Source organism: Tursiops truncatus, chromosome 2 (assembly GCF_011762595.2).
Source record: "Tursiops truncatus isolate mTurTru1 chromosome 2, mTurTru1.mat.Y, whole genome shotgun sequence".
NCBI classification, from domain to species: Eukaryota; Metazoa; Chordata; class Mammalia; order Artiodactyla; family Delphinidae; genus Tursiops; species Tursiops truncatus.
Window position 1 is genome coordinate 69191467 of NC_047035.1, and position 16258 is coordinate 69207724.

A 16258-nucleotide genomic window follows, 5' to 3' on the forward strand; every position below is an offset into this window, starting at 1 on the left:
TTTAGTCCATTTACATTTAAGGTAATTATTGATATGTCTGTTCCTATTCCCATTTTCTAAATTGTTTTGGGTTTGTTATTATAGGTCTTTTCCTTCTCTTGTGTTTCTTGTCTAGAGAAGTTCCTTTAGCATTTGTTGTAAAGCTGGTTTGGTGGTGCTGAACTCTCAGCTTTTGCTTGTCTGTAAAGGTTTTAATTTCTCCATCAAATCTGAATGAGATCCTTGCTGGGTAGAGTAATCTTGGTTGCAGGTTTTTCTCCTTCATCACTTTCAGTATGTCCTGCCACTCCCTTCTGGCTTGTAGGGTTTCTGCTGAGAGATCAGCTGTTAACCTTATGGGGATTCCCTTGTGTGTTATTTGTTGTTTTTCCCTTGCTGCTTTTAATATGCTTTCTTTGTATTTAATTTTTGACAGTTTGATTAATATGTGTCTTGGCATATTTCTCCTTGGATTTATCCTGTATGGGACTCCCTGTGCTTCCTGGACTTGATTAACTATTTCCTTTCCCATATTAGGGAAGTGTTCAACTATAATCTCTTCAAATATTTTCTCAGTCCCTTTCTTTTTCTCTTCTTCTTCTGGAACCCCTATAATTCGAATGTTGGTGTGTTTAATGTTGTCCTAGAGGTCTCTGAGACTGTCCTCAGTTCTTTTCATTCTGTTTTCTTTATTCTGCTCTGCAGTAGTTATTTCCACTATTTTATCTTCCAGGTCACTTATCCGTTTTTCTGCCTCAGTTATTCTGCTATTGATCCCATCTAGAGTACTTTTAATTTCATTTATTGTGTTGTTCATCGTTGCTTGTTTCATCTTTATTTCTTCTAGGTCCTTGTTAACTGTTTCTTGCATTTTGTCCATTCTATTTCCAAGATTTTGGATCATCCTTACTATCATTATTCTGAATTCTTTTTCAGGTAGACTGCCTATTTCCTCTTCATTTGTTAGGTCTGGTGCATTTTTATCTTGCTCCTTTATCTGCTGTGTGTTTTTCTGTCTTCTCATTTTGCTTATCTTACTGTGTTTGGGGTCTCCTTTTTGCAGGCTGCAGGTTCGTAGTTCCCGCTGTTTTTGATGTCTGTCTCCAGTGGCTAAGGTTGGTTCAGTGGGTTGTGTAGGTTTCCTCGTGGAGGGGACTACTGCCTGTGTAGTGGTGGATGAGGCTGGATCTTGTCTCTCTAGTGGGCAGGTTCACGTCTGGTGGTGTGTTTTGGGGTGTCTGTGGCCTTATTATGATTTTAGGCAGCCTCTCTGCTAATGGGTGGGGTTGTGTTCCTGTTTTGCTAGTTGTTTGGCATAGGGTGTCCAACACTGTAGCTTGCTGGTCGTTGAGTGTAGCTTGGTGCTGGTGTTAAGATGGAGGTCTCTGGGAGATTTTCGCCGTTTGATATTATGTGGAGCTGGGAGGCCTCTTGTTGACCAGTGTCCTGAAGTTGGCTCTCCCACCTCAGAGGCAGAGCCCTGACTCCTGGCTGGAGCACCAAGAGCCGTTCATCCACACAGCTCAGAATAAAAGGGAGAAAAAGTAGAGAGAATTAGTAGAAGTATGAAGAAAGAAAGAAAGAAAGAAAAAGAAAGAAGGAGGGAAGGAAGGAAGAAAGGAAGATAGGAAGAAAGAAAGAAAGAAGCAAAGAAGGAAAGAAGGCAAGAAGGAAATAAAGGAGGGAGGCAGGGAGGAAGGAAGGAGGGAAGGAAGGAAAAAAGACAGAAAGAAAGAAGATACAATAGAATAAAATAAAGTATAATAAAGTTATTGAATTAAAAAATAATTATTTAAAAAAAAAAGGACGGATAGAACCTTAGGACAAATGTTGGAAGCAAAGCTATACAGACAAAATCTTACACAGAAGCATACACATACACCCTCACAAAAAGAGGTAAAGGGGAAAAAATCATAAATATTGCTCTCAGAGACCACCTCCTCAATTTGGGATGATTCGTTGTCTAAAGGAGGGGAAGGAAGGAAGGAAGGAAGGAAGAGTATAATAAAGTTATTAAAATTAATTATTAAGAAAAAAATTTTTTAAAAAAACCATGGACGGATAGAACCCTAGGACAAATGGTGGAAGCAAAGGTATACAGACAAGATCTCACACAGAAGCATACACATACACACTCAGAAAAAGAGGAAAAGGGGAAAAAATCATAGATCTTGCTCTCGAAGCCCACCTCCTCAATTTGGGATGATTCGTTGTCTATTCACGTATTCCACAGATGCAGGGTACATCAAGTTGATTGTGGAGCTTTAATCCGCTGCTTCTGAGGCTGCTGGGAGAGATTTCCCTTTCTCTTCTTTGTTCTCACAGCTCACAGGGGCTCAGCTTTGGATTTGGCCCTGCCTCTGCGTGTAGGTCACTGGAGGGCATCTGTTTTTTGCTCAGACAGGACGGGGTTAAAGGAGCCGCTGATTCGGGGGCTCTGGCGCACTCAGGCGGGGCGGGGGGGGGGAGGGAGGGGCACTGTGTGCAGGGCGGGCCTGCGGCGGCAGAGGCCGGTGTGACGTTGCACCAGCCTGAGGCCCGCCGTGTGTTCTCCCGGGGAAGTTGTCCCTGGATCCCGGGAACCTGGCAGTGGCGGGCTGCACAGGCTCCCCGGAAGAGGGGTGTGGATAGTGACCTGTGCTCGCCCACAGGCCCCTTGGTGGCGGCAGCAGCAGCCTTAGCCTCTCCCGCCCGTCCCTGGGGTCCGTGCTTTTAGCCGCGGCTCGCGCCCGTCTCTGGGGTTCGCGCTTTTAGCCGCGGCTCGCACCCGTCTCTGGAGTTCCTTTAAGCAGCGCTCGTAAATCCCTCTCCTTGCGCACCAGGAAACAAAGAGGGAAGAAAAAGTCTCTTGCTTCTTCGGCAGGTGCAGACTTTTCCCAGGACTACCTCCCGGCTAGCCGTGGTGCACTACCCCCTTCAGGCTATGTTCAAGCGCCAACCTCTCCCTGTGCTCCAACCGAAACCCGAGCCTCAGCTCGCCACCCTGCCCGCCCCGGCAGGTGAGCAGACAAGCCTCTCAGGCTGGTGAGTGCCGGTCGGCACCGTTCTTCTGCGTGGGAATCTCCCCGCTTTGCCGGCCACACCCCTGTTGCTGTGCACTCCTCCGCGGCTCCGGAGCTTCCGCCTTCCGCCTCCCGCAGTCTCCGCCCGCGAAGGGGCTTCCTAGCGTGTCGAAACTTTTCCTCCTTCACAGCTCCCTCCCACTGGTGCAGGTGCCGTCCCTATTCTTTTGTCTCTGTTTTTTCTTTTTTTCTTTTGCCCTACCCAGGTATGTGGGGAGTTTCTTGCCTTTTTGGAGGTCTGAGGACTTTTGCCAGCCTTCAGTAGGTGTTCTGTAGGAGTTGTTCCACGTGTAGATGTATTTCTGGTGTATCTGTGAGGAGGAAGGTGATCTCTGTGTCTTACTTTTCCGCCATGTTCAAGATCCCCCCTCCATTGTATATCCTTGACTTCTTTATCAAAAATAAGGTGACCCTATGTGTGTGAGTTTATCTCTGGTCTTTCTATCCTGTTCCATTGATCTATATTTCTGTTTTTGTGCCAGTACCATACTGTCTTGATTACTGTAGCTTTGTAGTATAGTCTGAAGTCTGGGAGCCTGATTCCTCCAGCTCCGTTTTTCTTTCTCAGGATTGCTTTGGCTATTCGGGGTCTTTTGTGTTTCCATAGAAATTGTGAAATTTTTTGTTCTAGTTCTGTGAAAAATGCCAGTGGTAGTTTGATAGGGATTGCATTGAATCTGTAGATTTCTTTGGGTAGTAGAGTCATTTTCACAATGTTGATTCTTCCAATCCAAGAACATGGTATATCTCTCCATCTATTTGTATCATCTTTAATTTTCTCTCATCAGTGTCTTATAGTTTTCTGCATACAGGTCTTTTGTCTCCTTAGGTAGGTTTATTCCTAGGTATTTTATTCTTTTTGTTGCAGTGGTAAATAGGAGTGTTTCCTTAATTTCTGTTTCAGATTTTTCATCATTAGTGTATAGGAATGTAAGAGATTTCTGTGCATTAATTTTGTATCCTGCTACTTTACCAAATTCATTGATTAGCTCTAGTACTTTTCTGGTAGCATCTTTAGGATTCTCTATGTATAGTATCATTGTTATTTGCAAACAGTCACAGTTTTACTTCTTCTTTTCCGATTTGGATTCCTTTTATTTCTTTTTCTTCTCTGATTGCTGTGGCTGAAACTTCCAAAACTATGTTGAATAATAGTGGTGAGAGTGGACAACTTTGTCTGGTTCCTGATCTTAGAGGAAATGGTTTCAGTTTTCACCATTGAGAACGATTTTGTCTGTGGGTTTGTCATATATGGCCTTTATTATGTTGAGGAAAGTTCCCTCTATGCCTACTTTCTGGAGGGTTTTATCATAAATGGGTGTTGAATTTTGTCAAAAGTTATTTCTGCATCTGTTGAGATGATCATATGGTTTTTCTTCTTCAATTAGTTAATATGGTGTATCACATTGATTAGTTTGCGTATATTGAAGAATCCTTGCATTCCTGGGATAAATCCCACTTGATCGTGGTGTGTGATCCTTTTAATGTGCTGTTGGATTCTGTTTGCTAGTATTTTGTTGAGGATTTTTGCGTCTGTTTTCATCAGTGATATTGGCCTGTAGTTTTCTTTTTTTGTGACATCTTTGTCTGGTTTTGGCATCAGGGTGATGGTGGTCTCGTAGAATGAGTTTGGGAGTGTTCCTCCCTCTGCTATATTTTGGAAGAGTTTGAGAAGCACAGGTGTTAGCTCTTCTGTAAATGTTTGATAGAATTCGCCTGTGAAGCCATCTGGTCCTGGGCGTCTGTTTTTTTGGAAGATTTTTAGTCACAGTCTCAATTGCAGTGCTTGTGATTGGTCTGTTTAGATTTTCTATTTCTTCCTGGTTCAGTCTCGGAAGATCGTGCTTTTCTAAGAATTTGTCCATTTCTTCCAGGTTGTCCATTTTATTGGCATATAGTTGCTTGTAGTACTCTCTCATGATCCTTTGTATTTCTGCAGTGTCAGTTGTTACTTCTCCTTTTTCATTTGTAATTCTATTGATTTGAGTCTTCTCCCTTTTTGTCTTGGTGAGTCTAGCTAATGGTTTATCAATTTTGTTTATCTTCTCAAAGAACCAGCTTTTAGTTTTATTGGTATTTTCTATCGTTTCCTTCATTTCTTTTTCATTTATTTCAGATGTGATCTTTTTGATTTCTTTCCATGTGCTAACTTTGGGGGTTTTTTGTTCTTCTTTCTCTACTTGCGTTAGCTGTAACGTTATGTTGTTTATTTGAGATGTTTCTTGTTTCTTGAGGTAAGATTGTATTGCTCTAAACTTCCCTCTTAGAACTGCTTTTGCTGCATCCCATAGGTTTTGGGTAGTCGTGTTTTCATTGTCAGTTGTTTCTAGGTATTTTTTGATTTCCTCTTTGATATCTTCAGTGATCTCTTGGTTATTTAGTAGTGTATTGTTTAGCCTCCGTGTGTTTCTGTTTTTTACAGATTTTTTCCTATAATTGATATCTAGTCTCATAGCCTTGTGGTTGGAAAAGATACTTGATACGATGTCAATTTTCTTAAATTTACCAAGGCTTAATCTGTGACCCAAGATATGATCTATCTTGGAAAATGTTCCATGAGCACTTGAGAAGAAAGTGTATTTTGTTGTTTTTGGATGAAATGTCCTGTAAATATCAATTTAATCCATTTTGTCTAATGTGTCATTTAAAGCTTGTGTTTCCTTATTTATTTTTATTTTGGATGATCTGTCCATTGATGAAAGTGGGGTGTTAAAGTCCCCTACTATGCTTGTGTTCCTGTTGATTTCCCGTTTTATGGCTGTTAGCATTTGCCTTATGTATTGAGGTGCTCCTATATTGGGTGCATAAATATTTACAATTGTTATATATTCTTCTTGGATTGATCCCTTGATCATTATGTAGTGCCCTTCTTTGTCTCTTGTAATAGTCTTTATTTTAAAGTCTATTTTGTCTGATATGAGAATTCCTATTCCACCTTTCTTTTGATTTCCATGAATATCCATGGAATATCTTTTTCCATCCCCTCACTTTCAGTCTGTATGTGTCCCTAGGTCTGAAGTGGGTCTCTCGTAGACAGCATATATAAGGGTCTTGTTTTTGTATCCATTCAACCAGTCTGTGTCTTTTGGTGGGAGCATTTAATCCATTTACATTTAAGGTAATTATGGATATGTATGTTCCTATTCCCATTTTCTTAATTGTTTTGGTTTTGTTATTGTAGGTGTTTTCCTTCTCTTGTTTTTCCTGCCTAGAGAAGTTCCTTTAGCATTTGTTGTAAAGCTGGTTTGGTGCTGCTGAATTCTCTTAGCTTTTGCTTGCCTGTAAAGGTTTTAATTTCTCCATCGATTCTGAATGAGATCCTTGCTGGGAGAGTAATCTTGGCTGTAGGTTTTTCCCTTTTTCAGGTAGACTGTCTATTTTCTCTTCATTTGTTTGGTCTGGTGAGTTTTTACCCTGCTCCTTCATCTGCTGTGTGTTTGTCTGTCTTCTCATTTTACTTAACTTACTGTGTTTGGGGTCTCCTTTCTCAGGCTGCAGATTCGTAGTTCCCTTTGTTTTTGGTGTCTGCCCCCAGTGGCTAAGGTTGGTTCAGTAGGTTGTGTAGGCTTCCTGGTGGAAGGGACTAGTGCCTGTGTTCTGGTGGATGAGGCTGGATCTTCTGTTTCTGGTGGGCAGGACTACGTCTGGTGGTGTGTTTTGGGGTGTCTGTGACCTTATTATGATTTTAGGCAGCTTCTCTGCTAATGGGTGGGGTTGTGTTCCTGTCTAGCTAGTTGTTTGGTGTAGGGTGTCCAGCACCGTAGCTTGCTGGTCATTGAGTAGAGCTGGGTCTTAACATTGAGATGGAGATCTCTGCGAGAGCTTTCACCCTTTGATATTTCGTGGAGCCATGAGGTCTTTATGGACTAATGTTCTCAACTTGGCTCTCCCACCTCAGAGGCACAGGCCTGACACCTGGCTGGAGTACCAAGACCCTGTCAGCCACATGGCTCAGAAGAAATGGGAGAAAAAAAGAAAGAAAAAGTAAAGAAATATAAAGTTATTAAAATAAAAATTAAAAATATCAAAAAGTAATTTTAAAAAAAGAAAGAAAGAAAGAAGAGAGCAGCCAGACCAAAAAACAAATCTGCCAATGATAACAAGTGCTAAAAAAGTATACTAAAACAACCAAAAAAACGAAAAAAAAAACGGACAGACAGAACCCTAGGACAAATGGTAAAAGCAAAGCTATACAGACAAAATCACACAAGTCCATCGCCTCAGTTTGGGATGATTCGTTGTCTATTCAGGTATTCCACAGATGCAGGGCACATCAAGTTGATTGTGGAGATTTAATCCGCTGCTCCTGAGTCTGCTGGGAGAGATTTTCCTTTCTCTTCTTTGTTCACACAGCTCCTGGGGTTCAGCTTTAGATTTGGCCCCGCCTCTGCGTGTAGGTTGCCTGAAGGAGTCTCTTCTTCAGCCAGAGAGGATGGGGTTAAAGTTGCAGCTGATTAGGGGGCTCTGGCTCACTCAAGCCGGGGGGAGGGAGAGGTATGGAATGTGGGGTGAGCCTGCGACGGCAGAGGCCGTAGTGACGTTGCACCAGCCTGAGGTGCGCCGTGTGTTCTCCTGGGGAAGTTGTCCCTGGATCACAGGACCCTGGCAGTGGCGGACTGCACAGGCTCCCGGGAGGGGAGGTGTGGAGAGTGACCTGTGCTTGCCCAAAAGCTTCTTGGTGGCTGCAGAAGCCGCCTTAGCGTTTCATGCCCGTCTCTTTGTCCACGCTGATAGCCGCGGCTCGCAGCTGTCTCTGGAGCTTGTTTAGGCGGTGCTCTGAATCCCCTCTCCTTGCGCACCCCGAAACAATGGTCTCTTGCCTCTTAGGCAGGTCCAGACTTTTTTCCAGACCCCCTTCTGGCTAGCTGTCCAACAGGTATTTTTGCCTGATTTCATCTTTTTTCAGCTTCAAGGCTACTTTCTCCAAACTAATCCACCATCTCTCCGATTATTCAATCACATCATTTTCTGAGTCCCATTCTAGTCTTTATAACCATAGAAACTGCATTTAAATTTTTTATTTGCTGGTTTATTTGTTGTCTATATTCATCACCAACATTTAAGCTCTTGTCCCTTGCTTATCATTGTATTCTCAGCATGTAGCAATTTGTTTAACACAAATTAGGCACCCATTGAAGACTTTTTTTAAATGAGTGGGTGTTTATCAAGCTCGGGAGAACCATGTGGAATAAAGCTTTGAACTTTTGTGGTCATTAACAAATAAATAAAAAGTTTTGGAACTATAGAAAATTGTGTAGAATAAGACTTAAAAGGGGCCTTGCCCAGATCTCTGAGAACCAGACAGATTTAAGGGGCAGGCAGAGGAAGAAAGCATAAAATATATGGAACTGGAGAGGCCACAGAGAGAACTTAGTAGCCAGGCCATACAGAAAACAAAAATAAATAAAACCAAACAAAATAAGACAAGCAAACAAACAAAAAACAGTAAATGTGGTATCACGGCAGCCAAGAAGGATGACAAATGCTATCAGCTATGGCTGAATTTCAGAATGAAGGAGTTGCCAGTGACCTTGCTAAGAATAGGTCACTGGAGCAGACAGATTGTAGGGGGCTGAAGAGTGAGGGAGAGATGAGGACCGAGGACAGTAAAAGGATGCCTCTCTTTCAAAACATTCTATTGTGCACAGAAACACGATGGGTCAGTAATTAGAGAACTAGGATACAAGGAGAGAATTTTTGTTTATTTGTTTGTTTTGTTTTAAGATGGAAGAAACTTAGCAAGTTTAAATGCTGATTGGAGAGCATCATTGCTCCTACAGAAGCAGAAAGGGAAGGGAACCAGAGCAGAGGTGGGATAATTAGCCATAGATGGAAGGGTGAGAAGAGTGGAGGTTGGAAATGTAAAGAGTTAAAGGTGTGAAATAAAACAACATGAGTATAGGTGCCCCTGGACCCTATGCTAAGAATTAGTATTAGTATGCAGGGAACACAAAAATGGGGTATAAAGAGGGAGGAGGAGAGGGAAGTACATCACAGTAAAGACACTGAAGTATAATGGTGCATGCTTGACACCAACAACATTATATTATAACAGAAATATCTACAATTAACCTGAGCTATTCATTTGGGAAATAAATATTTTGGTTTGACATTAACTCCTTTCTTTTTTAGTTGCCATTAATTTTTTTTCCCAGTTATTGGGTATTTACTGTGCATCTAGCTTAGATAGAACATTGTGGGACTGTTATATAATTGTTAAAAAATTATGTTCTGTTTAAATATGCTTCAGAGTGTTTTAGGTTAATACCATTATTACAAATGAGTCATATGAAATCATTTTAAAACCATGGGCAAATGTTTATTATAAAAATATAGAAGGTTTCCCTGGTGGCACAGTGGTTGGGAATCCGCCTGCCAATACAGGGGACACGGGTTCAAGCCCTGGTCCGGGAAGATCCCACATGCCGCAGAGCAACTAAGCCCATGTGCCACAACTGAGCCTGCGCTCTAGAGCCCGCGAGCCACAACTACTGAGCCCATGTGCCACAACTACTGAAGCCCATGCACCTAGAGCCCATGCTGTGCAATAAGAGAAGCCACCGCAATGAGAAGCCCACACACTGCAATGAAGAGTAACCCCTGCTCACTGCAACTAGAGAAAGCCCGTGCGCAGCAACAAAGACCTAGTGCAGCCAAAAATAAATCAATAAATTAATTAAAAAAATATATAGAGAAAATTCCAGTACAAGTAGTGTAATTTTATTTTTTTTAATATATAAATATTTCATATATAATATAAATAGTCTGTTGTGGCAGTGCTGCTAACTTATTTTCTACATATTTTCAAGTGTTTTCTAAATTTCTACAAAAATGAATAGATCTGTAAAATAAGAAAAATATTAGCACATATTCATAATTATTGCATTAGGAAAAGCATCTTGAGGTAGACTCATGTGGGCCAAAGGGCATGCATTTGTTTGCTACACATTACCAAATTTCCTTACAGAAATATTGCACCAATTTAGTATAATGCTAGCAAAAACAAACACTTATTATGAAGAAAGCACATGTGATTCTTAAAAAGAAAGATCTTCAGAGGTCATAGCAGAAAAACAAAAACAAAACAGGACAAAATCATTCAGTAAGAAAAGCCTCAGGATTTTCTTTTGACACTTCTTAGTGGTGGGAGTTGCACTTAAGTGAATCTCTAGCTAATGAGGAACAGAAGTTTGTATATGAGTAAGCCTTGCCCATTGGTGGCACAATCCTGAAGTTATGTTTAATACAGCCTTTCAGAGGATCTCCAGCAGGATTGAGACCAGTGGTCATTCATTAATTTAAAAACTCTTTACTGGCTTTTCTCCCTTCCCTGTCTTACCTTCCCATGACTTTACCATACATCCCAGGTTTACCTCCAAAGTTATGACCTTGCACCTAAACCTGGGTCTGCTTTTGAGGAAACCCAATATAAGACATATGGAGGAATCGCATTAGAAAATATAAGTTTTGCTTTTGTATTCTTTTTCTTTTCTGTTTCTAACCATGGAAACAGATATTCTAAGATATATCTAAGAATAGCTCACATCTTAATTGAGCAACTACTATATTCCTAGCACTGTGCTAAACATATTGCATTGGATTAACTTATTTAAATCTCACAGGAAATGCTAAATGTGGTACAGGATTTGTGAATAGACAGATATTTCATCTATTTATACAACTAATAATGATTGCCTACTGTGTGAAAGGCACTCTGCTTGATGATGACAGTCTGTGCCATTATGGAGCTTATAGAATAGTGGGACAGACAGATACACAAATAAACCAAAATTCAAATAGTTATTTAATTGCAATAATGAAAAGTTCTAGAGGAAAACGGCAGAGTGCCATGAGGCAGAAGTTTAAGCGGGGATTTAATGTCATCTTATGGAGGTCATTGCCTGACAGTGACATTTAATCTGAGATGAAAATGATGGATGAGAATTTATCAGTTGAAAATAGAAGGAAACACATTCTAAGTCGAGACAATAACGTGTGCAAATATCTGAGGGGGAGGAGCTTAGCACTTCTGAGGAACTAGAAGACTGTTGAGGGTAGACTGCGCAAGCAGAAAGGAAGGTGGCATGACAGGGAGCCTGAGATTTGGGAAGTTGACAGATCACATGTGGCCTTGCAGGCTATGAAAAACACTGGATTTCATGCCAGTCAGAATTCAGAGCCATTGAAGGATTTTAAACAGCATTAGGGTTTTTTTTTTTCCTGCTATTGTTGATACATTTCAGTTATAGGCTAAGCTCTTTGGCTAGCCTCAGAGAAAAAGCTCTTCTGGTCTTCTAAGAAAGGCTGTTCACCTGACTGCTAGAGAGCCAAATAGGGACCACAGACCTGTTTGGTTCCCAATGGATTGGCCCACTTTTAAAAGTTCAAATTCGTTGTTAGCTAACATCTGGATTTCCAGGATTTCTGGGAAAGGAGAATATCAGACAGTGTTAGGTTGGCATTTCTCATGACATCAATCTGTAGTAGACCTGATAAGAGGCAGTCATATTTAAATCGTGCACCCCAATGCTCATTGCAGCACTATTTACAATAGCCAGGACATAGAAGCAACCTAAATGTCCATCAAAAGAGGAATGGTTAAAGAAGATGTGGTACATATATACAATGGACTATTACTCAGCCATAAGAAGGAACGAAATTGTGTCATTTGTAGAGACGTGGATGGATCTAGAGATCACTTCATACAGAGTGAAGTAAGTCAGAAAGAGAAAAACAAATATCGTTTATTAACGTGTATATGTGGAATCTAGAAAAGTGGTACAGACAAACCTATTTGCAAAGCAGAAATAAAGACACAGATGTAGAGAACAAATGTATGGACACCAAGGAGGGAAGGGGGGTGGTGGGATGAATTCGGAGATTGGGAATGACATATATACACTACTATGTATAAAATAGATAACTACTGAGAACCTACTGTACAGCACAGGGAACTCTACTCAGTGCTCTGTGGTAACCTAAATGGGAAGGAAATCCAAAAAGGAGGGGATCTATGTATACATATAGCTGATCCACTTTGCTGTACAGCAGAAAATAACACATTTTAAAGCAACTGTACTCCGATAAAAAGAAATTTTTAAGTGGTACATTGTACTCTGGATTTCACAAGCTCCATATGCATCATAAAGCTACTGTATCACAGAGTATCATTGAGCTACTGATTTATGTTGCTGTCTGATCTTTGTACATAGCTGAGTTTGCAAAGCCTGCATTATAACATCTGGTAGTGCACACTCCTGAGTCTTTGAGTAAACTAGCTTCTGAACTAGATTATGGATTTATTATAGATGATGTTTAACAGGCTGTCCTGGAAGCACAATGTAGAACAGTTAAGAGCACAGGTTTTAGATTCAGATGCACTTGAATTCTGCAAGAGGCCCCAACCTACATGACCAGTGCCATTTCTAACCACTTGTCTTCCAAGCCTACACTCTGGTTACATCTAGATATTTGACACCCTTCTCTATGTCAAGTTTTTCATACCTTCCGAGCTTGTATCCTTGCTGTTCCCTGTCCTCTAAAGCCCTTTGCCACATTTCCCTGTTTATCCCTCAATATCTAGTTGAAATGTCACATGTTCCTGGCAAAGTTACTATTCTCCCCCTGCTCCCCTCCAAATTCCTCTGGGCTCCTGTAGGATTTGAAACATTCTGCCATCACAAAACTTACTACATCATAACTATTTATTTCTCACCCTGCTGGATTGCAAACTCCACAAGGCAGTATCTTTGTTTACAAAGCAAAGAAAATAAGTGGATTAATGAATAAAGTGCTTGTTTTTGAAGATGCTTTTACTTACTCTCGTAATTTGAAAGTTGCTCTTGCAGAACTACGATAGGAGAAGAAGGAAAAGGAATTGGAATAAAATATCCTAACTAGAAGGTGATGACAGGGAGATGAGAGGGAATATGTATTAAAATCCTGAAAGGGCCTTGAGGGATGAGGGCAAAAGTGAGGGAGAAATTAGAGCAGCTCAGCCAGGTGGGGCAACAGAGAGTGACAAAATGCCAAGAAGCTTGCTAGTGGTGTGTTCATACAATTGACCCAAAGTAGAATTCAGCAGGAACTTAGAAGCTGCAGCAAGTGAGAGCTGGGAGCATTGATGTGTAAATGATGTACAGTGTGAGAGAGAAGATGAGCAGGACAAGAAACTAGGATCACAGACCTTACCAACAATATCCTGAGATCTGGAAGCAAAAGCAGGAAAAGCAAACTGTGTGAGGGATCCAGGAATGCAGACCGATGAAGTTCATACACCTGAGAGCTGATAAGGAGCAGGGATTAGGAGATATTGTTCAGATGGTAATTTAAAACTTTGAGGTAGATTCTAGGTTCTTAGATTGGGGGCGCAATCACTGAGAAGTGTCTCTAATTCTATGAAATTATAGTATAGTAAGAAAGCCACACCAACAACTGGGAGTTGGGGAAGAGGAAAATAAGGTTTAAAGTTCTGTTTTTTAAATGGTACAGATTTTTCTGATTTTAAAACCACTGAAAACAAATAGTAGAGTCAAATATATTTTTCCTTCTTTTTGGGTGTTTTTAGGCTCAAATGAGATGATTATAATAATATCTCACACGTGTATTATTCTATAGTATTTACAAAATATGTTGGCATATATTATTATCGTTATCACTGCCTTATATAACTTGAACATTTAATGGTACTGCTTGGGTTGTTTTGTATCCTGTTAACAATAAAAACAACCCACAGTGCACACCCACCCACACCCACACACATATTTTTCTCATCCTACTCACTTAATTTTTGTCATGCTGTTTTTTAGCTTGTGCTACTTTATTCCATTTTATATACCTTTACAACTCCCTGGAAATCCTTTCTGGAACAGAGTAGTGGTACAAATATACAAGTGCCATTTGACATTATGAGGTTTATCTTCTGGAAGATTTTGATTATTTTAGCTATCATCCATAGATTTACAAAGGAAATAATGGCAACCTTGAAAAGGTTTATGAAAGATCTTCTTTCCAGTTAAACTTCATTGTTTATCTGAGGTTACCAAATGTAATAATAATCACCACAGAGATTTAAAATATTAGGAAATGTTAACAGGCCTCAAATGTTGAAATATACATGAGCACATGAGCTTTTGAACATGTTCAAAAATATGCTTACAGATTTCGTCCTTGCAGATGATTTCACCATATAATTTTTGGTCTTGTTACTCTGTATCATTACACTAAATGAAGATGATCCTTGTTCTTTATCACGGTTATAGGGCACAAGAAGAGAAAGCAGGAAACATCCCTGAGCCCTTCACCTCCAGTAAAGTCCCAGTATATCTCCTTCAAGGGTGTGACTGACTTAGTTGGTATTCTAAGCAAGAGTTATAAATAATTGTTAAATATCTTTACTCCATTGAGTTAGTAGCATTTGATGAGTCATGCAACACAAATCAACAGGGTATATACCTCAATGAACCAAAATACTGGAGCATGCCACCCATCTCATCAGGTTTGGAATCTAGACCAAACTGTCAAATCGAGAATTTTAAAAAAAAGGGAAGGTGGCTAGCAAAGTTGCAGAGATATTTAGGATACATAGACTAGATTAAGAAATCAAACAGCTTATGACCCTTACTAAACCTGCAAATTGAAACCATTAACATCTTCTTTGTCACAACATCGTGTTCAAATCTATATGACATCGCTTGGCTCCATTTTTAGTCAGCATAATTTTGGCTTCTATTCTTACATGGCTAACAGCCAAATTCATCTGTCTTCTGTGTCCAATCCCAGCATCTTTGTTTAGTTCCTCGACTGAGAGTCTGTTTTAAATAGCCCGAAACATTACTGTAAAGGAAGAGATTTTCCTGAGCAATTTGAAATGTCTTTGTCAAATCATATAGTTATCATCTGAAGCTTTGTTTTCAATTCAGTGGTTTGAAGAGTATAGCTGTCTTCCTGCAACTTGCTTAGAGATTTCCATGCCTCCTTTCACCAGAAATTGCTTTGATTAATATAATTCTCTTTCTGCTATGATTTCTCTTGCTATTCTCTGCCCTCTTTGAGGAGTGACAAATGCAGGTGCTAGAATTCTCAGGAGGGCTAAGCTGGAGGGCGATGTGTGCATCCCTATCTTTACTGTCACAAATTGCTTTTAAAACCTTAGTTTTTACATTTGTTTATAAAAACCTGGAAGATTATTTTGAAGGTCCTGGGACTGTTTGCCAGCAGCTCGATTCCTCCCCTTCTGACCCCTGAAGGCTGATTTTCTTGGCTCCCCTGCTAGCTGACTTCACTACTGGGTAGTAAAGATGAGGGATGGAGGGCAGGATGAGGGAGGCAGCTAGAACAGCCCTGTCTTAAGCAGTTTCACTGGGAGCAGCTTGTCTCTTCTGTGACTCCAGCTGCCACCATCCAGGCCCACCATGGTCTATCATCCAGCCCAAGAGGCACACAGGTGTTAATCTATAAGTTACTCTATCCCTATTGTTACCAGTTATTGTTCTCAGCTAGTCCATCACTTGTGCAGTTAATTCCCTGCATTAAATTCCCCTTCTTATAAACTATTGAAGTGGATTATGTTTTGCTGGATAGGCCCCAGTTGAACAAGCATCAGTTCTCAGCTAAATATAAATAGGAAGATTTTAAGTACAACAAATTTATCACTGGCAGTTGCATAAGAGGATTTATGAAGGCTATGGTATAATGGGGATAAATCTATTCATATTTATAATGCAAGTTACTGTTTGGAATAATCCTACAAAAAAGTTCCTAATAATGAGATTGCAGTTCAGAAGGGGATTAATTTAGAAATACTTGAGACATGTAAAACTTATTAAGAAAAACAACTGAGTCCTTTGTAAGATATTCTTATATGGCATATACAATCTTATTTACCTTTTCTAATTTCTAAAGTCAGATTTTGTGTCCAAGCATTTCCCCCTGAATTTTTTCATCCTAGGAAGAAAACCTCAATTGAACTGATATAAAACATAAACAATGACAATGAACTCTTATCTAACTATAACTAGATTTGAAAACTGATATATAAAGACTAAAAAAGACGTGCAAAAACTAAAAAGTCTATGCCTAATTAAATCAAATAATTACTAATAAAATAACTGGATCAAGTTCCAGAAATAGAGCTTTTTCCTTTGTAACTATTTGTTATTTTCCTAATTTGGCTCCAGATAATAACTGTTATATCACAAAGATCTTTGCCTTTTGAG

General features: G+C 40.1%; 1 long non-coding RNA gene across 1 annotated transcript in view; it reads left to right on the plus strand.

The window, feature by feature from the left end:
• Nucleotides 1-16258, plus strand: part of LOC141277842 (uncharacterized) — a 241120-nt gene that overhangs the window by 47920 nt on the left and 176942 nt on the right. The window lies entirely within an intron of this gene.